Raw genomic sequence first — 22,559 nt, forward strand, 5'->3', positions numbered from 1 at the left:
CCATTTTCCATGATCACTTTATCCTCTGAGGGTCACAGTCAGCAGCAGTCTAACCCCAAAGGCAAAGTACAGGATATCTACGGACAACAAACAAATTAATAAAAATCGTGCTATTTATTCAGATATTTTATATTTATAAGTTACTATCATCAACTTCCACAGCACAATTACCCATCTGAGGAAACAGTAGAATTTGTTTTTACTGTTAGGTTAAGTACTAAGAGTCTGTTAAACATCAGAGACAGAAAACAAATAAAAAAAGGTTTGCTTATGACATTACATTTGTTATTGATTTTTGATTTAAAAGTTCCGAAGATGATAGGTTTGCAGTACTGGTAACAGTGACTATCAGTAACAATGCTGTGAGAGAAGCAGAGCTGCTGGATTTAAAAACTGAACTACAGTCATCCTGTTCCACTCAAAGCCCTGATCCTGCTGGGATACTTGGCTTCAGTAATAGTCCAGCCACATGGGAAACAGATGAGTCACATTACAGTACATGTACTGGACATGAGGAGTAGAAACCAGTTGATACTTAACTACAATAAGAGGAAAGTAGCTTCAGAGAGGAAATTCAAACATAGACATTCTCAATTCATTCTTTGCTTTGTCTGAGTGTTGTTTTCCTCAAAGAGATGTGCTTCGTCTGGATCAGGATTTGAAGATGAGTCTGGGTAGAACGAATTCCTGCCTGGAGATACAGTACATGATCTATCCTTCTGTGCTGCTGAAGGCAATGGGAGGCTGGAAGAATCAACACTTTGAAATGCGATCACATTATTGTCCGTATACAATGTCTTACATTAGGAATTTGTCTTTTCACATACCCCAGCTTGCTCTCCATGAGACACACAAGCACAGGCACAGGCACAAGCTTGGGGCCAGAGCTCAGGGTCAACCATTTACAAAGTGCCCCTGGAGCAGCTGGGGTTAAGAGCCTTGCTCAGGGGCCCAACGAAGGAGGATTCCTCTGCCGGCTGCGGGACTTCAACCAGCAACCTTCTAGCCGCAGATCCTGAGCCATAGAGCCACCGCTCTTACCCCGATCATGCAGGAGCAACTATACTGCTGAGTTTGTTGTGGGTAGAGAGAAGTAGACAACTTCCATGCAGCTTCAAGACATTTTAAGCTTGCCTCACTCTGTCATCAGGACTCTGCGGGAATGACCTGAGAATCAGAGGATTGTTGTCGTTTTCAAGGGAGTGAGATTGCAGTAGGGGACTTTTTCCTCTCTGATGTCCTGGGGAAAAAGTAATAAGCCTTGCAAAAACACACACTATAACCCAAATACTTCCCTACTGCAGCACAATTATCGGAAGAAGGAATTCAGGAAATCAGCAGTCAGTAGTACAAAACATGCACTCTTCTGACACACAAAATGAACATTCAACATACAAAGACTGTCTAATTCCTTATTAAAAGTTGTAGGCCATCTCAACACTTTTCACTACTCCAGGCATGAGACAGATTGTGAGAAGAGAGTTTTCACAGAATTCTTCATGCAGGGTTATTGTGCTAGAAAAGAAATATTAAATGTTTGTGAGCTTTCCATGTTTAATCCAAAAAAACATTTGCTTTTCTTCTTCTCTCTAAGATGTTTCTAAAACACGTGCAGGTTGGCTGGATTCAGCTACAAAGCTCTTCCTGGAGTGTCGTGTAAAAGTGTGGTTCTTCAAGCCTGACTCCACCCTCCTTAGGCATCCAGGTTTCAACTACTGTTACTAGAAAAGAGTTTTAAAGGATAAGAGTTCTATTGCTCTATTTTTATGGGTGTGATATATATAAACAGGACTTGTCTTTTGCAATAATTTGCAAACAACACACACACACACAGAAGTCTGAAGAGTGACTGAAGAGTCCTTCCATTTATCTGGGCTGCAGTAAATTCCATCACAATGCAGCCCTGGTGAAGCTCTGTCAGCCTTGGGCACTGCTGTTGAGTTGGCTGTAACATAAATGTCAATGTGCAGTTAAATGTTCTGTCACTGTGTCTTGAAAATGTCCTGTGGGCCTTAATGACAGGCACGCCATTTTTGGTACTTCCTCCATGCCTGTGGACATGCCTGAAAACCAGTGCTAAATGTGGCTTGTTCTTGTTTGTGGATGCCCTCCTTAGCTTTTGTTCAGTGGGTGACGTCAGACGCCGTGGATATGAGTTTGAAAAGGCACCAGGAAGACAATCCTGCATGTCACAACAGTCGAGCTTCCATTTGCAATTAAAAGCAACAACAAGGGGCAAAGAGTGAATAGAACTACAGCACCAAATTATTCTGTAACCGTATTTTTGCATATACAATGAATTATTGTAAATTATGCAAGATACATTTTCAGTGAATACAAGTTCTGCTTTAATGCCTGTGGATGTGGGAAAAAAAAGTTTCTTCACTGTAATCACTTGTCCAGGTGACCTCACCCATTCCTTATGGTATTTAATGGTTCGAATGATCCATAGTGAATATTAAAATACATTCTGAATTTAAAGTACTTACAGTTCATCTGAATTTAAATTGTTAGCCTGCAGTGTGAGTGACAACACCCATTTTATAATCTTGTTGGACACCTCACTATGCAATTGTCTCTATTCATCACATAGTGAGTATGCGTCAGATCCTAAAATACCCTTCCATACATTGTCCTTTAACGGTTTAGTTGCACTCCAGTCTGTGTGCCTCTGAGAAATTATATTCTGGCTTAATATAGACTGGTGACTGGCTGATGATCTGGTAATCATTTCATTACAAGGTGGATTTGTTGTTTGCTGTGCTGCCTATTATCACAGGAAATACACAGATCTGACAATTGTCATTCAGTCAAGTTCAGTAAACACTCCACATGCTGATCCTGGCTCTACCTCACGCAGATGGTCACCTCGCTGAGCCTGGATGCTGCTCCATACTACCGTTCTGATGAAACGAGTCAAGATCCTTACACAAGACATTCGTGATCAGTGGCACACGCTGTCGTTCTTTTTGGAGCTCCTCCCTGAGACATGTGGATGTGTTTTGGGACTGCCCTTAGCTTCCAGGACTGTCTAGTATTTACTTTGATCATTTCAGTTTATCTATCCATCCAAATCAAAATATTGTGAGAGACGTTTACGATATACAACCCTTTTGTGCCGATCCCAGAAAGGACACCTGGGTCTTGAAGACCCTGGAAAAATATGCAACATGTTTTAGGATTATAAAGAGATGTTTATTCTTTAGATGCAGTGATGATGACAGTCTAAACGTCTAAGTCATTCATGAATTATGGAAGTGTTGCGTGTTATCAGTGTTACAGTACTGGCTTCCAGCCACCAGGGGGCACCTGCACGGCCTCGGCTTTCTTCATCCACTCAGGGGAGGCGTGGGTAAACTAGGCCTCATTAATCCATCAGCACGCCTCCCCTCCTGTCTATTTAAACCCTGCTGTCTACCTCTGCCTTGGTTCAGTATTGGGTTGTACTTTGTGGGCTTCACATCAGAGCCTTCTTGTTACTGGACAGCTCCCTTGTTTTTGGACTTTGGTTTCTAGATCTTGCTTTGGATATTGAAGACTTGTTGCTTACTTTCTTGCTTTTGGACTTCTTCGCTTTCCCTTTTGACCACATATTTGGATCACCCCTTTAATGGCTTTCTTGCCTTTTTGCCACCTGCATAGGGTCCATCAACTTCTTTACTTGCTGGTACCCAGGGTAACAATCGGCTTTCTCTTTCACAAGCTTCTTGTGTTTATTCCATGGAAAGGACCATGATTCCACTAGACTGCAATTTGTACTGGGTGTGTGGGCTGACAATTTGAAGTAACTTCTCTAATTAGAAACTCATTCCTATCTGAATACACACTAAGGTACACAATGTTGTGGGAGTAGGGAACGAGCTCCCCAAACCTTGTTGAAGATGATGGCCTAGCTTCCTTCAGGAAACAGGTGGATGAGATCTTCTGATCAATTTACTATTAGCAAATGGTCTAAATGGGTTGAAAAGCTTGTGTTCTTATGACCTAGAAAATTTAAGGTACTGGAAATCATTAGAACTAAGTGGATGCTTTTATCTAAAACTGTTTTGAGGAAAAAGTACTGGGATATGTAAGCAGCTGATGTGCAGAGCGTTTTTCAATAGGACCTTGGTTTCAAAACTTCCTTTTTTCTTATTTACTGTTATGTTCCAGATCCCTCCTCTAGAGGGCGCTCCTACCCCTTTTGGTTATGATTAATTTCTATTGTTTCCTGCTGCGTCTCGTTTCCTTTTTGGTTAAAAGCCTGGCGTCTCTGCAGTTCTGGGCTCAGTATTGGAAGATGGACGCCACAAGGCTCGCTTATTTTCCGGGTTCTCCGAAGGCAGGCCTTTTCCCCGGCGTCCTGACCGCCTGGGTCTGGGATTCAGAGTACCTAGTCCCGTTATGTTTTTAGTTCCTGTGTCAGTTCCGACCCGGTTCCCCTTTTTAACTGTTTGTCTTGGGTGGATCTCCCGGCTCTTGGATTACAGACTGCACACGGACTTCCCTGTTGGATTTCCTTGGACTTGGTTGCTTCGACATTTCCCCCGTGCGCCTGCTCACTACAGTCACCGCCCCCTGTCCCAACCCTGTTGTACCTTCCTCCGTCGTCTTTTACAGATTATACCGTCTGCATAGGGTCTTTAATAACACACTCCACAGGATTCAAAACCGGCTCCTGTGACACTTACCTGCTATTCTCAAGGCCACTTCCTGGCATCACTGACTGATAAACCTGGAAGTGTACAGTTACCTACTGTATGTGAGAGCTTGCCACTTCCAATGGACATCTGCTACTCCCTTTACTCCTTTGCCTGCTTCTTCAGGGATAGCCTTGCCTGTTCTCCAGGGGTGTCTTAAAAAGAGGCTCACTAGTGTTTGAGCACAATTCTCGAGAGGGTCTGGAATACCTGTGAGTTCATTGGTATGTTTATGTGAGAATTTCTAAAAGACCTGTATGAAGCAGCAATCTGCAATGAAAAATGCAGCGTTACTAAACCATGCAGTCAAATTCAGCACTTCCTTTATCTGCCAGTGATAATATTCCATTCCACAGCAACATTATTCCTTTTATTGATTCTTGAATTGTGAATTAAATAGCTCAACAGAAGATTGGACCATTTCTTTTTGAAGTGTAATACTATATTTAGGATATACTGATGGGGGGAACACAACATTTTATGGAATGAGAATACTATAGTTATAGCTTATGTACTTTCACAAAATGTTGTCATTTTGTTTTGAGCCCTCTGACCAGCAATACAGCTTGTGCAGGGAGGCATTGCAACTTGCCAGTCACACGAAAGCTCGATAGGTGCACTTTCCACCAACAAGGTCCAGGTGGAACAATGCCTGATCAGGTCACCTTTAAAAAGGCCTTAATTCAAAGCTTCTCTCACTGCAAGAAAAAGGTCACACTTAGTCAGTTTTCTGTGCATTCCTTAATGCCTCGAATGTCAGGGAGAGGGCCACCGGCATGCTGCAGACACTATGGAGTAAGCCGCTCCACTGTGTCCCAACTGCAGAGAAGGTTTCTGCAGACCAGCAGGATCCAGTCGCCCTCGAGTGACCACACCAAAGCAGGACCAACACATCAGACTGGTCCACCTGAGAGATTGTTTCAGATCTGCCACCCGTACTGCTGCTGAAACTGCCGGCAGACACAATGTCCGCATCAGTGACAGGACAGTGAGGCTCCATGCTGCTGGCCTTAGAGCAAGGCGACCTGTCAGAGGCTCTCTGCTCACACCTCCTAGATGTCACACCTGACTGGCTTGGGCCAGACAGAGACTGCGATGGACTCGTCAGCAGTAGCATCAGGTCCTCTTCACGGATGAGCCACTCTTCAGCCTGTTCCAGGCAGACGGGAGGGCCAGAGTGTGGAGGAGGAGGTGTTGCGTTTTTTTTTTCCATCAGTATATATTTTCTCAAATTTAAATTAACTAAAAGATTGATTTTTCATTTTTTTGGAAGTTCTAGTGACTGATATATATCCAAATACTTTCTTTTTTTTTGGTATTGTAAAAAACTACCGGAGACAAATACAGAAATCACCAAATTATTGCTTGACTTGTGGACAAACTAACTTTTTAGCAGAACTATCGAGCTACTAAGAAGTGAACATTGAAATTAGTGTCTAAACTAGAAAAAATGCATCCCTTCACCTCAGCTTTAAGATATAAATATGCAATATCTTTTCTAACACACAATATCGTTTCATTTTAAAATGCAAAAGGTAACACAATAAAAGAATGCATTGCAATAACCAACTGTAAAAACATTTTAAAAGAAAGACACTCTACATACCAATTTTAATAAATTGGTTTTATTCTCTATAACCTTCATCTTCTGTACAGTATATTGTGATCATGTCACCCAATCTTTAGTGTGAAGATTTCAGAATGGTGATCTTTGTTCAGAAGTAATCACTTATCTCATGCATTGCAAGGCAGAGTATTTCGAATTATAAAACATTTGTATTCCAAAGAACACCTGTGGCAGCAATTTCCAAGAAAAATCCTTAAACCGATAGCACATATGGGTTTCACATCACTCTCTGAATGGTAAAAAGTTCAGAGTACTTCCCAGATGAGAAGCCATTAATCACCCCTTTGCCCTTTTCGAGATGGAAAAGGTGCTGGAAGAAATTAAATGCTCATCAGAGTAACTAGATTACCATGTCCTTATATGGCTTATTAAATTATACCCACACAGGGGCAAAGATCTAAATGAAACCATGCCATGAGAAGAATAATTAACCACTTACATGAAAACAGGTGTTTGACCCATTAACTCACAAAATCAAAAGCATTTTCAGCCCAGTATATGCAGCTAGTACTAGTCTTAAAAACTCATACAATAACCGATTAGCCAGCTTCTCAGCATTGTGCCCTATGTGACCCTCCAAAAGTAATGATGCAGAAAAGTCAAAACTGTTTTTATTTTGCTTTACAGTCAAGCACTGTGAATTTGTGATCATGAAGTTAATAAGTAGTATAGATATAATACAGAAATTATTTATTGGCAAAAGTATTAACCCTTACAGTGATGTCCCAATTTTATTTAACTGTAAATCATGTTTGCATATTTATTAACTGAAATATGTTAACCAAAACAAGAATGCACAAACTGAACAGTTTTATGGGTGAGATAACTAAAATAAAAACTGCAAAGAAAAATCCAAAAGAGAAATATATTGGTCACACAGAGTCGATACTTAGTGGAAGCATCTTTACAGAAGAAAGTCTTGTTGGATACGATTCTCTTTGCACTTTGCTCAAGCTCTGTCAGGTTGGTTGAGGATAGATGTTGGGCATCAATTTTCAAGACACTCTTTGTCACGAACAGTTCTTTCCGGGCCCTATGCAGACGACATGATCCGGTTGGTGAGGACACAGTATGGAAAAAATCGTGCAGGAGAAGGGTATGGAGACAGGGGGCGTGTCCAAGGAGTGCAGGTGTCCAGGGGGAGTGAGTCCGGGGCGAACAATCCATCTAGAAAATCCAAACGGGTAATCAAAAACAGAGGCAAAAGTCCATGGCCAGGCGATCCATCCGGGGGGATAGGGAACAGGAACCGGGTCGGAACCGGCGGGGGGAATCAGGAACAGAAAGTTAAAACCATAACGGAGCCAGACGCGGCAGGACCCTGGGCTCTCACGAAACGGGATTCAATGAGGAACCTCGGGTGACGTCTACGTCTGGCTTTTAAGGTGGAACTAAAGAGGGGCTGGAATAAGGAACAGGTGTGGGGAATGAGCTAGAACAAGGAAGGGCTGGAGCGCCCTTAAGAGGAGGAGTAGCGATCGTGACACTCTTGAAGACTCCTGAAGGTTTTCTATCGGAATCAAGACCTCGAAGGAGCTACGCGGGGACATGAAAGGGGTGAATACTTTTGCAAGGCCCTGTACATTTAATCATATCAGAACAAATATGCTTTGTTATTCCCCCCTGTGATTTCAAGTGGCCATCTCAAGTGTTGACATACATTCACCCTAAGTACATTTCTGAGAGCAAAACTCAAGTATGTGGTTGCATGGATTGAATTGCAACAGCACGTTCTAACATTTTAGCAAGAAAAGGCAAGCTGGATATCGGGCAAAAACTGTTTAGGTTGTCCAGAGCCATATTTGGTAACTGCAGTCATTTAAAAAAGCTATTGGTACCAGTCCAGGACTGAAGGACTCATTTATTATGCTAAGGACAATGGGGTAAAGGGCAGAAAAACAGGACTGGAATGAAACAGCAGGAATGGGATCTAATAAGCAAGTGGTGGATGTCACATGTGATACCAATTTACTAAGGCGTGCAGTGTCAAGTTGAGAGAAACTAGAGAGAAGGGAGGCAGTAGTAGGCCTGCATGCAGGAGGTGGAATAGCTACATGAGCGATGGAAAAAATGTGATTCCTGATGTTATCAATCTTGGAGTAAAAAACTCCAAGTGTTGAAAGTTGGGGATAAAGCAGGTAATGTAAAGGAGCCGTTTGGCTCCAGCAGTCTGTTGATGGAGGAAAACAGGTATCTAGGATTGTTATGGTTGTTCTCAATTATATGGGCAAAGTAGCTGGATCTAGCAGACTCTGTTGCATCCTTATATTCTATCAAGTGCTCCTTCCAAGACTGAAGATGTATATTCAAGCCAGAAAGACACTATCTACATTAGACTGAGCACAACTGGTGAGTAAACCAGTGGGCAGAGTGAGTTGAGTTTTAAGAGGAGCTATGGTGTTAAGAGTAGTTAAAAGAGAGCCATTAAGCATTTCTACAGCACAAGAACATTGCACAGGCCTTTATGGAGAAAGGTTGGCAGTCTTTTGGAAGCTGATGCATGAAGAAACAAGAAAAGAAAAAGAATTGAACACAGGACTCAAAAGTTGTTCTTCCCCCTATAAAAGGCTTTACAAAGAAAAACTGTAAGCCTGAAAGTAATCTTTCATTCTAATTTATTTGGTTCCTCCACCACATGATCTTAAGCTGTTCATCTTCCAAGATCTCGCTATAGGAAAACAGCAGTGACTGGAAAGATATTGCTTATTTTGATACGTCTCGATGTGATGTTAAATGAGGAAGTGCCCATGGTGTTAAGAACTTTCCAGTCAGGCAGACATCTTCTGATTTTTAAAGAACAAAAATGAAAAACATACTGAAAAAACCTTTATGTTTAAACTTAGCAACTCCTCACACACTGTCATGAATTAAAAGCTGTTTTGACAAAGAAAAATTAATTTCCCGGTTTCCAGTCATTTTCTCTCATTAAGCTTTAGTGTAATAATGATGAATGCAATTGTTCAGATAAGATTTCTTAATTAGCCTCCACAGGTGGGCTCAGTCTTCAATTACTCCACCTGTTCAATTAACAGAATTGCCATCTCTGTTCTGTGTATCCAGAGATTCCAAGTCTGAAAAAGAAGACAAGAGAAGAACAACTTTGTGCTTTTAGTTTGCAGCTCCATCCTGTCTTTTCTTGTGAAGCAGATCAAAATTCATCTTAGGAGCACTGATGGGCAGGAATGCAATTGTGGGTTTTATTACTAAGCCAGTTAAGAAAAATATGAGTGTTATGTAGTGTATTTTAAAATAGTTTTAAAACTACTAAGCATTAAATACAGACTAAAAAACTGAGCAATGATAAAGCAATGATTTGTGATTTCATTTAACATCTTGCTTGTTACCAAATATCCAACAACAGTACATTTAGAAGACGTTAGGTCATTAAAGGTTTTTATAGTTTTAAAAAATTACTAAGGCATGGGTTTATTGTTTGGGAAGGAAAGACAACCAAAGAGCTTCACCTCTTCTTCTTAACTTTTTTATACAACTATTCACCCAAACTAGATTTAGGCATTTGGCCCAGGTTTTGCAATTTGTTGTTGATTTTTCTGAAAACACAGGTGCAATTGCTTCAGGTCACTACGATGTAGGGAGAAAGCCACCCTCTCGGCTCAAACGTCAGAGTCAGAAGGAAGGCGGTGAGCCATTATGGCTGCCTGTTAATTGGAAAAACCTGCAGGATGAGGTACAGCTGGTGTGAATCAGTACTTGACACTCAGGGGGAGTGAAACTCCACATGTGAGACACGATGGCAGGAGGGGCTCTGCGTGGAATTAGCCACTCCTCTGGGCTAATGAAGAGACTTGAAAGAGTAGCTGGGAGGAAGAGAGCTTCAGTCTGAGTCTAGGCTCTAGTGGTGGAAGGAGGGAGTGGGTCAGCCCTGGAGGGCATTGCGCTCGTTAGTCATGGATTGACCTGGTTTACAGGTGTGTAGGGCGCGGTGAGGGATACTTGGGTGTATCCAGCACTGGCTGTACTTGGGAGGGTGTCACAGTTTCTGGCTAGGCAGGCAGGTGGGAAGGGAGGCAGGGTGGTGGTTTATTTGCCAGGTTCAACAGGATTGAAAGTGACCTGCTGAGGAGCCATGCTGGCCAGCCGAACCAGGGCTGACTGGAGTCCCTAGTACCTGGAGGAGAGGGACATTGCTTGGCAAGGGAACAGCCTGTTATCTTCCTGCAGTCGGGAGATGTCTGGATGACTACCTGACAACCTGGTACCCCTCGGTCTTGCTCTTGGCAGGTGGTTGGGCGGCGGTCTCATAGAGGGAGTTTAAACGGTGGGCTGCTGGTGAAGTTCAATTCAATTCAATTTATTTTTATATGGCACTTTTCACAACAAGGTGGCCCCTTAGGTGCTTAACAATGCAAGTAACTGTACATTTTGTGAATACAGAACAGAAGACCAGAAGACAACGGAGGAGAGGAACCGAAAACTCCTTAGTAAGGAGGAAAAAAAAGTTGAGTTTAAGTGAATATTGCAAGCGAATGTCCCGGACTTGGCCTGGCACAGCCAGGCACCAGAGAATTCCAATGAAAGTGATGAGTGACCTAAGGATTGAGCCATGTGGATAAGCTTGCGCTGAACACCGAAGGGCCAGCTAACCCAGACTGAGAGTGAAGAGCTGATGATGATCAAGTAAGTGTGATTAATGAAGAGCTGGTGGGTTGAGTAGGTCCTCTTTGTCCTAGAAGGAAGAGGACTGTGCAGCCTTACCTAAGGGGGGGGGGAGGGTGTGTGAAAGTACTAGAAGCCTGAAGGTGGTCTGAAAAATAGACCATTTAAAAAAAAAAAGTGGAAACACTGTGGTGACAATCTGATGGTGCTTTTCTGGGCTGATTTATCTAGTTCCGAGATGAGCTTGTCAATGAAAGTGCTATGTAACAGGTGATCAGAGACAAGACTCCCATACATTATGCTACTAGTACTTGGATGCAGTAACTTGGTTCTAACTTCTTGCATGTTTATATAATGCTTTTCATCCAAAGTAGCTCGTGTGAGGTGTCTAATTCATTCCCAAGCTGTTCGGTAACAGCAACCCCACTACACAGCAGATACAGTGGGTGGGGAAGTGAGAAATTGCACCAGGTGAGTTAGGGGAAAGGTCAGAGTGGCAGTTAGCTGAGACGCCAATGTTAACTCCCTTACTTCTGGACAGTATTTTGGCAAGCTCTTTAGTGACCAAGTTAGGACTGTGGTTAAATGCATTATCTGAAGGATGGTGCCTTCTACAGCAGTGTTCCTGGTTATTATATTAGGACGTGTGGAAGTTTTGGTCCAGAGGATAGCACTCGGGTTTTACTTTGGAGAATAAAGAACTTCATGCTTAGCATTTATGCGGAGACAGCTCCCTCAATGTGATGAAATATGTAAGATCACACTACTGGACTGTAGCCTTAACTTTGCAGAATTAGTAGTGTTGTATTCAGTGTCAAAACTGAAAGTCCTAATCCGTTTGTGTTGCTATCTACATCCAAATGAGATTTCCTAGCTCTCTATCAGCTGTTGAGTATAATAGATTTTGAATTTGCTTATGAATAGTAAATATCATGCATGACCAGTCCTGGGTATCACCTTTCTATTACTTCAAAACTACTTGCTACTTGTTGCCTTCTTGACTTTTTTTTAAACAAATTGTGATCTTGGTGAGCAAGTGCCTTCTGTTCCTTTTAGGAATTATAAAGCTATGGAAAATCATGAACGGATAAACAGGAAACCTCCTTTCTTGTTTGCACAGCAGCACTTGAACATATGAGACCCTACTTGGAAGTCATTAATATGTTGCTTTTCAAAGAAGATTTTCACACAGTTCAGTTCTGCTCATCTTACAGTATGATATTGACGCTGTGCAGAAAATTAGTTTGAATAATTTCAGCCTCTAACTTCAGGTAAGGAGTACAGTTATATTTCAGTGCTGTTTTCTCTTACCTGGCTCAGAAGGAATGCTGTTCCAGATCATTCGGGTGGCACTTTTTGGAAAGGCTTCAGTTTTTAATTTGAACTATTTAGAATTTCATTAGACCTGTACACAACTGGCTTAACTGGTGCTACCTATAAGTCAGAAAGCCCTGATGGCAACTATGTTATGCAAGTACTGCATACTGAATTTTGCAAATTGGGAAAACTGAGAACTTCTCTTTCATTTCTTAAAGTTACTGTCCTGTAAAACTGCCTGTTGAGCAATGTGAAGTCAAAATATTGCATCACTTGTAACATTGTATGGACAATGATCTGAAAGTGGCCCATATAAAACAGGGGTGTCACTCATTCTAGAGAACACTCTAGAATAGAAAAGAGATGCTAATACTCTTTCTAGTTTAATTTATTGGAAAATATTTCCTACTGCTGTATTTGAGAGTGGTTTTCAATCTAGCTTCAGCTCTAAGCAAAAGATCTAAATCAGGCCTAAAATTGCCAATAATATATTATAGCACTTTTTTTATTCCTTCACCAACAAGACTTATGCCTAAACTATGTTACTCTCCTTCCTATAAAAAATCAACTTTTTGCACACCTGTGACGTGTACGAGAGGTACATTACTCTAGGAAGAATGAACAGAGCAAAAACAGTCTTCCTTACACAGGGTTGGCATGGGAGTGGTGTAATCAAAAGGAGTGGTGAGAAATTCACTAGTTACAGTTACTGTCAAAGCTAAGTGCAAGCATGCATGCCTTCTGGCATTCTGACACGTTTTATTCCGTTTGTCACTGACTTTCTGGTAAGTCAACCAGGTCCCATTAGTGCCTGATGCTGGAGAGAAAGCTCAGAAGTTGTTTCCTCAAGCGCAATTACAAACCCGCCTTCAGGCAGCCTCGCGACAAATTGTTTGTGATTACATAGCAAACACGGTAATGGTGACGAGGAACCAATGGCTCTGAACGTCTTGTATATAAATTCGATGAAGCCCCAACACCTTTCCCATGCTAAATGGGTATGAATCCGATTAGACTTTGCAGACACACCTGTTAAACCTACCAATTTAGTTTGATCCGCTGTTGAGCGGAGCCTGTGGGAACGTAGCTCTCCGAGAGATTGCCTCTCTTAGAATGGTATTCTGGGGTGGATAAAAGTGAAAGGTTATGTATTCAAACATTCTGTGGATACATACTGTTACACATGTATCACACATATAGCCATACAAATGTAATACATACTTATTATATCAGTATTATTGTAACTGTAGGGTTTCTATCACATGTGAAGGATATCTTAGGTTTTACTTTTACTTACTCACTAGACAACATTCAGAGTCATTATTAAGATGTTAAGTAAAACAAAGGGATTTCCTCCTTAACATTTTTCTGGTGCTAAACATGAAGCATGTCTAAGTTCTTCACACCTGAAGAAGGCTCAGCAGCTGAGATACTGTCTTCAGCATGGTAATTTAACCTTTACCTGTGTTTTCCCAGCCCAACCTGTTTTCAGAAACTACTTTTCATTGTGGGGAACAAGACCACGTGCTGGAAGGAGTCACAAACACATACAGGAGGCCACTTAGCTGTGTCCTTCTGGGCAATCTGACCTATTGTACACTTGAACACGCAGCTTGTGCACAGTTCTACAGTGAAAAATGGTGATGTGGTTTATTCAAACATCTGTATTAAAAATCACAGAAACAATAAGGAGAAAAGAAGGCAGGAATGGCGTGCTTTATTTTTGTTTAACTGAATGTTGTAGTCCTGCAGCTCTCAACTGGCAGCACAGTGAAGCTCAGCAGGGCTGAGCCTGATCTGTACCAGGATGGGAGACTCCTGGGGAAAACTGAAGTTGCTGCTGGAAGTGGTGTTAGTGGGTGTGTAGTCAGTCTTTAAGAAATGTTCTCCTACACCCACATTTATTTTTCTGCAACAACATCCTCTAAGCACAACGTTCTTCTCCACCATTGTTGGAATATTCCTTTTCCTTGAAATAAGTGGTCTCCTTCCAGTTTTTTGAAGTGAAGTTTTGTTGTAAGATAAGATCACTTTATTAGCTATATACAATTTCTTGCATTAAAAAATTCTTTTTTCACATACCCCAACTTGCTCTCCATGAGACACAGACAGGGAGAGAAGCTTGGGGTCAGAGTGCATGGTTAGCCATTTATATGGCACCCCTGGAGCAGTTGGGGTTAAGGGCCTTGCTCAGGGGCCCAACGGAGTAGGATTCCTCTGCCGGCCGCAGGATTTGAACTGGCAACCTTCCAGCCACAGGCGCAGATCCTGAGCCACAGTGCCACTGCTCCGCCCCATACTGTGATGAAACTATGCTGTGGGAGAATATTCTAAGCAGTCTAAGGGCATGAAAAATTTTCCTTTGCATGTTTTTAAATGTTTAAACCAGATTCAGAGAAGTTATGTAAATCACATTAAAAATATGAATGTAATCGCACAATTGTCTCTCTCTATATAGTTCAAGTAGGGAGCTACGTCAGCATGCGTAGACTGCAAAGGAACAAGTCAAAGTTTATTCCATGCTGAAAAGAGATTGGGTGTCACCTGAAGAAGGCTCCACAGCCGAAACTTGTTTCTTTTATTCTCTTTTCAGCATGGAATAAACTTTTACTTGTCTCTCTATATAGGTTATCTATTAAAACGTTGTATCTATATTGTATGCATGGAAGCTTCCAAATTTGTAAGCTTTTATGAATAGTACCTTTTCTTCTGGTTGGTAGATTTGGTATGAATTCAAAAAGAGTGCTTCATGGTATATGTAAGCACTGTGGGCTGCTTCACCAGCAGAAAATAGGCAGTCTATGAAACAGCGATGTTAATAACAAACAACTGTAACTATTCCACTAGTGTTTTTTCCAGCGCCCCACATTTCAGTCCTCTGCTGGGCTGTCTACCCTGAGAAATGACAGTTCCTCATGTGGAAAATCTTAAGGTTTCAAAAGTGTGTTGAGAAATTTTTTTCCCCACAAAGAAATGATCCCAGGCTTTGCCAGGGAGTCAAAAGGCTACTTTCAGAATGAATGGAATCCTTCTTGTAGAGTCATCAGTCTGTTTACTTGTAGACTAACCAGAACTTTTTTTTTTCCTTTCTGAGGAGATACAAGAGGCTGTCCTTTTCACTTTGGGAGAGCCTCCGTTCTATGTTAATGAGACAAATGAGTATTTAGAGCTCAATTAAAAACACGGGGTAATGTGCAGAGTAATGAGTGCAGAAAGGGGGTTCCAGGGTCTGTGTAAAGCACCAGAGGAAATGCATAAAACTATTATGAAGTCAATCTTACTAATATAAAACGTAAATAAGAATATTACGGTAGAGTAAGAAAGCTATGGAAGTGCATCCATATATATTTTTTTATTGTTTTTTTTATTGTTGTTTTTCACACTGTATTCTAGGGTCCTGTTGGAGTGAGCTTCTTTATCAAATACAAAGAAACTGTGGAGAGCAAAAGCCTGCAACTTTCAAACAAGTGGGTCCTGAACTTTACTGAACAGATGTAATAAAACCTATTCGAGTATTATGTACACTTCCGGCATGTCACTTGAGACTGGACCATAAACAAGCCTTTAAACATTACCTGTATAGCTCAGGAAAACATTTTCTGTGCCTTGGTTAATTTTTTTTAAAAGGCTGATTGAGAAAGAGGTTATGTATAGGAAGGATTTGATTTTACCACAAATCTTTGCTGATTATGTGTAAAGGTCACCCAGAAAGTAAAGTAACCCTGTATTTTTAAGTGTGCAGTTCTTACATAGTTTTGAAATGCCGCTACAGAATTGCTCAGCAATCAGTTGTGAAAGACATTTTGACAGAGGGGGAAAAAATGGAGGCATTACTTTCTGGATGACCTCCATAGAAAGAAATAGAAACTGGTTATGAGAATGTAACTTTTAACTGGCTGAAGGGCCTGTTTGTTCTTGGTTTTTCTGCCTTAGTGGGCAAAACGCATCGTTCTCAGTTGTTTTTTTTTCCTCTAAATGAGAACTCCACACAGAACAGGTCTTATCACGCACTTTTCTGGTGTGTGATGGAGCTGAATCAGCTACAAGAGGGGTGACTGCTGTCTGATCTACACCTCTCTGCCTCCCTGCTTCACAATAGCAAGTGGTCTTTGGGGGCCTTTTAATCAACCTGTTACCAGCAATGATGTATCTGACAGTCTAACTGCCTCATTGTTCCGTTTATGAGACGCGTCACATACAGCCCTGTTCTGTAATAAATGTCCAAATATGTCCATATTGTAATGTGAGACAGGAAAGCCCAGGGACTATTTCACAATTTCAGATGCTTATGATTAGTTTTCAATACTGCAGGACGGCTTTATTGTGAAACCACTGATGTTGGAACTCGCCTCATTCTGCTGTTTGTAACTTGAAATTTCATTGAGGTTTAAGGCTGCTTTTTTCCTGATTGTGTCATAATGATTCCATAATTCTGCACACCTCTTCTCAAATATGCTCTACTGCCTTTGAATTGATTCATCTATCTGAAATTAAAGTATTTCTTAAAATAGTATAGAAAAGCGATACATGGCTAAAAACAGCAGTTATTGCCTGATATATGTGGTTGTCCGTTCCTTACTCACAATATAAAGCTCTAGAGTTGTCCTCTTGGGAACTTTTCTTTTGCAGATGATCTGTCACAAAATAGAATAGCTTTTAACATGGTTTTGCTGTGGTTTTACCACGTTTTAACAGTGATTTCTTGCGATTTCAACTTTCTACTCTCCTGTTCACGACATTAACAACGATGATGTGGCATTAGTAAGAAACATAGGAAATACTTACCAACTTTTGATTTCACAGTAAATCAAAGTAAAAAAGATGTAGTGCAGATCTGGTAACGTTTCTGAAGACAAATGCAAAGCTTAATTATTTTTTTCCTTGATTGTGTGGTGTTTGATAATATTTGTTTATACCAAAAGTGATTTGATTTTTTTTGTATACATTCTTTGAAAACATGAGTGATGTGGTGTTTTGTGACTCACAGAAGGTGTTGTGTCAACAGCCAAGTCTAAAGGGAATTGCTGCAATTTAATGTGGATTACAGTTCTTTTGTAGACAAGTGCCATTGAAAATAAAATGATTAATACTTTTGACAGCTCTCATATTTAGGAGCCAGATCATTAAAGTGGAATCATAAGGTTCATAGAATAGATACCAGTACTGTACTGTAATATTAATAATAGAAACACATTATCATAAGGACGGTTAGAAGTGTTGCACTGGTGTGTGAAAAAGCTTTGTCTTTTTTTTTTACTAGAGATATGTGAAGAAAAAAGGCCCTGTGCTGTTTTCCTCCTCCTACATCAGAAAACACAGGTGTTCACTTCACTTGGGACTGTGTATTGCCGGAAATATTTTAAGTTGGGGGGGGGGAAATAAGATGTGAGCATTTTAATAAAAATAAAAAGGGCATAACTTTAGGCTGTGATGATGGGCAATAAGGGCAAAAGCAATGTGTTATTGAGCCAATAATGCAGTGACCACTGCACTGGAGAGAATTATTCATGGAAAGGATGTATATTTATCTGGTTGTACTGCATGTAATGTATGTTAATATCCGGTTGTGACAAAACATAACTACTGGGTGACAGCTTCCATTATTCACTGAAGTGGATTCCAGTAACGTACTGTAGGAACTTCTCCTGTTATCCTCCTCCTGCCCTCTGAGCTGAGCTTGCCACCAGCGTCTGTGTCCCTTGTACAGCCACCCGGAAAAAAAAAAGTGGCATCCGTGTCTCAGTCAGGCGTTTTCACCCTGATGATGGCAGGCAATTACTCCGAAAATGACCGTGAAAGCCAGCGATCACGCTACGCGCTGTTCCAGCTGAGCTGCACTCCTGGTCTTTCTATTTTTACCCCCCGAGCTCCTGCAGGTAATTACGCTCTTCACCTGAAACGAAACGCCACTGGCGAAAGGTGGTAATGACTCTGCCTCCTTCAAAACATGCAGCCCTGCTAATGTGGACATTCTGTCCGATACGGATTGTCTGTCTTTCAGAGAGACGTGCGATCGCAAGAGCTGTTTGATTTTTATTTTTTTTATTTTTTCCCCATGTGGAAAGTCATTACAGCATAGTCAGATGTGAAAATCCTTTGTAAGTTATTGTATTTGGGATGGCAGCCTGGACTTTTCGACTAGTCAAAAAGAGAACTGCAATCCACGGTGTCTCCTTATAATGAAACTCAGTTCGGCAGTGGTGGGGTTGTTGGCTGTGCCTTTTTTAATTATGCCGCTTTGCAAGTTTCAGTGTTTTCTTGTACAGATCTTTGCCAGGGAGGAGTAGGAGCAAGTTTGCCTAATATCCATAGAACATGGAAGAAAAGTGTAAATCTAATCCATTTTCTATGCTGTTTGCCACAAATAATAGTAAAATGAAAATTGTACATGTAAAACAAAAGGAATATAATCTGTCTGAATTTTGTGTAAGAACACATGGAGCGGATTCAGAAGCTGGGGTCGTATGTTTGCTGGTCCCCAGTGGCAACGGGGCCCTTCTTGCAGTATGGTTTCTATTCCAGAAATACAGGCGCAAAGGAAAAGGCTTCACTGCTGGATGTTTTGCACAGCCCTGGAACTAAACAGGCGCTGTTGCTGAAATCCCCTCCATCCTTACAGCCACTTCTCATCATCCTCTGACCCCTCTTTGAGATTTTGTCTGAGAATCATGTTAATGTATTGATTGCAATCAATCTTAGTGTTATGACAGATTGAACTGAAAAGAGAGAAATCTTCTTTAGGAGGTGCTGAAATCTCTTTATTTGTTAATTATGCACTGAGGGACATTGCAATCATATTTTCCAGCGACAGAATTTGCAGTGTGTGACTAATAAATTATAGCAATTGACTGCTGTTAGATCAGCACCCCCCCCCCCCAATTCCCACAGTACAATGGATTACAAGTGCTTACATGTAAATTTCATATTCCAGGGTAAGATGATACGTGTTTCACTGTATAAACTAAAGAAATTGTCAAATATTGCTCAAACAGAATGAAGACCATGTTAAATCAATAGGGATAAAGGTAACGGACAACGAAATAAATCACAATAGAGTGATTTTAATACTTATTGTATTGAGAAAAGAAATTGGTAAGTAAATTGATAAACAAAATAAGCCCTCCCAATGAAAACAAACAGCACCAAGTCAAAAGAGCCTGTGTCATTCATTGTGTACCAGCACCTCAACGCTTTGTTGTTTTCAAATTCTAATTTATGTGACCAGATGACAAATATAAATTATTTTAGTGATGGGCATTAACTGCCCAGGCTGGGGAAATGGCAGTCAAGACCGACAAACTTACCCTCACTTAGGAAGAATGAGCCAGGGAGCTGCTTCCAGGGTGAAGATGGGTGAAGGGAGGCTGTGAGGCTGTGAGATGCACGCTTAGGAAAATTAGATATTTGTGCCTAAGAAACCAGATTTGTCCTCCTCCAGAATCTTAAACAACTTCCCTAAACGTCTCGTGGTTGTCCCGCAGAAGTTACAAACAACTGCTTGGGTTTACTTTCCAGGAAAAGTTCCTAGATAAATCAAGAATCAGACAGATCACAGAGGGAAATGTCCTGACTGATTGCTGATTCTGACTGTAATCTCCTTTTCTCTCTCTCTCTTTTAAGTTTGAAATTTCTCCAGCCCATTTCAAAATGCCCATTGGTTTTAATCTGGAACATGTCTCTGCTCAGAGAGTAAAGTGGACACCATAACCCCAAGATCTGTGGTTCAAATCCTCTATCCTCTGAGCAGTGGTGGGGTTACTTGGGATGGGGAGGGTGGGAAGAATCTCTGGGCAGTAATCGGTGTCGGCAGTCGAGCACCTGTGTTCACTTAGTTCTGTGTCAGTCTTGTATCCAGAATCCAGCTGTATTCTGTGTGTGCTAAAGGTTTGCAGGTGCGCGTGTTGCAGGAACATGTTTCTGCTAGTCTGGGGGAGGGGGGCTGCTAGCAACGAGTTGTTGGCAGGTGCAAATTGCTCCGACTTTGAAAGGGGAAAAAAGAATCGCTGCTTCCCAAGCAAAGCCAGTCTGCAATTTTGGAAACAGATGCAACAAAGCAGGCCCTTCTGTCTGTGCTCTGCGATTTGACAAGCGCTCAGCAAAAGCAGCAGCCTGCGTCGAACAATCACTTTCCCTTCACTTATCTTTCAGTCATAAAAATGCAGTTTTACTTTTTTTTTTGGTTGGTTTTGCCATCGGCTTCAAAGAGACGAGAATCTGATGTGACAAATTAAGATTAAACTGGCACCGGACAAAGATTTCTTAGCCTCCCGGCCTCTTTGGATAATTTTTTTGCTTTTTGCCTCTTCCTAAAAGTGGGGACAGGAATCAGTTTTGAAACTTTTGCAACAACAGGACCAAATGAACAAATATTTGAATTCCTATTTACATTCACAGTGCTTGTGCTAAAAGAGCCTTTATGCGAGTTGACACTTTACCATTTCGTCAAGCAGGCCATTACAGGCCTTCTTGCCAATAAAAAAAAAAAAACGTGTTTAATTAACACAACATAAAAGGCTTCGACACAGCATCCACTGCTCGTCATGTCCGGCCTGTAATCATTCGTGCCCTTCCTGGGATGGAATTCCGTATTTCTCCTCATCTTCCACCTCTGATCAACAGTTGTCACTGTGGATTTCTGTGGACTGTGGATATTTCTGTGTTGAAGTGCTGTAATCTGAACCCTCTGTCCATATTGGTAGGATCTGGCTGTATCGGGTTGCAAATGAACCTACAGTTGAGGATCCACAGAAACCCAAAGGATAGCACCTAAAATCTGGAATGCATCCCAGTACATTTGGTATTAAATTGCATGTCAACAAAACATGTCACTGACTTTAAAAAGGGATTTCACTGGGAGTCCATTGATCATTTCTGAACCTCTTCCAGCACGTTCCCTTTGACATTTGTGACTAGCCTCGAGGTCAGTCATGATGCTTGATTTTGACACTTGTAAACAAACTGAGTCATGGTGGAGTCTTTTTACACTCTGCACTTGCAGGTTTTCCCATCTAGAAGACAATAAGCTTGACTGTACAATTTGTCCCAAAGTAGCAAGGTGTTTTTCAAGTTCAAGAGGCCACCCTATCATCTACTTATCCTGGGAAAAAAAGACACATTTCCACTCTTTTACTCTGTCTAATACAGGGAATTCCTTTCCTGCCTCTAATAACGAGGGCACTCTCTCTGCTACTGTTCCTGTAGTTTGGTTTGCTGTGCTGGTTGCTTCTGAAGTCATATGCAGCGACTCCAGAAAACCTTTCATCCTACATCACTGCACATTGCCTAGGTTGTAGCTGTTTATAATAATGATAAGAATAAGACCGTACAATCACATTTACTCCCATTATCCACTTAAACAGAAATGGGGTAATGTGTGATTGGAGTAATTTGCCTAATTGACAATTGTTTAATGTCATATGATTACTAATACCATTGAACAACACTCAAATCACAGCTAATAAAAATACACTGTTTCTAAATTTAATAAGAAAATGCTCATATTAGCATTTCACTAAAAGAGTTGCTGTGCTGCAGGTCTTTTTTGATCTCTGCTCCATTTCAGCTTCAAAAGGTCCTGTTTCCATGTTCTTTATCTCTGATCGCTCTGATTTTACAGGTCCCTTTCAATCACTGTCTCCTGCAGATGTCGGAAAAATGTTGAAATGTTTCTGATAAGTGAATAATTAGTCCTGTTAGGTCAATCAGAGCTGAAGCGGAATAAATACCAGATACCCCTCTAGCCCTCAAATAAAGAATCTATTGACTCAGCCACAACCAGTCTCCTGCAGCAATTTCTAATAGCCACACGCTGGAGACTGCAGAGTCTGCATGGGATTCTGTGTGACTGCTTCACAAGGACAAGCAGCACCCTTAACTGTTGCTGCTGCTTCTAGTAGATGCTGCGCAGAACACTGTAGATCTCGTCAGAACTGCGAGTGTAATATGTTGTGTGATATCAGTGGTTGTCTCCTTTAAAGTGAAGTCAACGAAGGTCAGATTAGCACCTGAGCACAACAGCCCTTTCATTGCAGTCTCCAGACACTAGTTTACTCTTGCACTGCTGAAGCATGCTTTTGGCATGTTCATTTTGTCTTACATGTTCTCAGATTGCTTGATCTGGGCTGCTCTTGAAGGAGACAGCTCAGTTGGGTCCCTGTATACTGCTTCTATCTTCCAGAGGTGCACTCTATGCATTGTCTGGCAATCGAACGATGACACAAGCAATGCACAGGAACCCAGCTAAACTGCACTTGACCAGATGGTCAAAACAAGTGTTTGGAGATCAGTGTTTGCAGATTTATAGATCGGTAAACCAAGGA

The sequence above is a fragment of the Atractosteus spatula genome, chromosome 15 (genome assembly GCF_055471065.1).
Source record: "Atractosteus spatula isolate fAtrSpa1 chromosome 15, fAtrSpa1.hap1, whole genome shotgun sequence".
NCBI lineage: Eukaryota > Metazoa > Chordata > Actinopteri > Semionotiformes > Lepisosteidae > Atractosteus > Atractosteus spatula.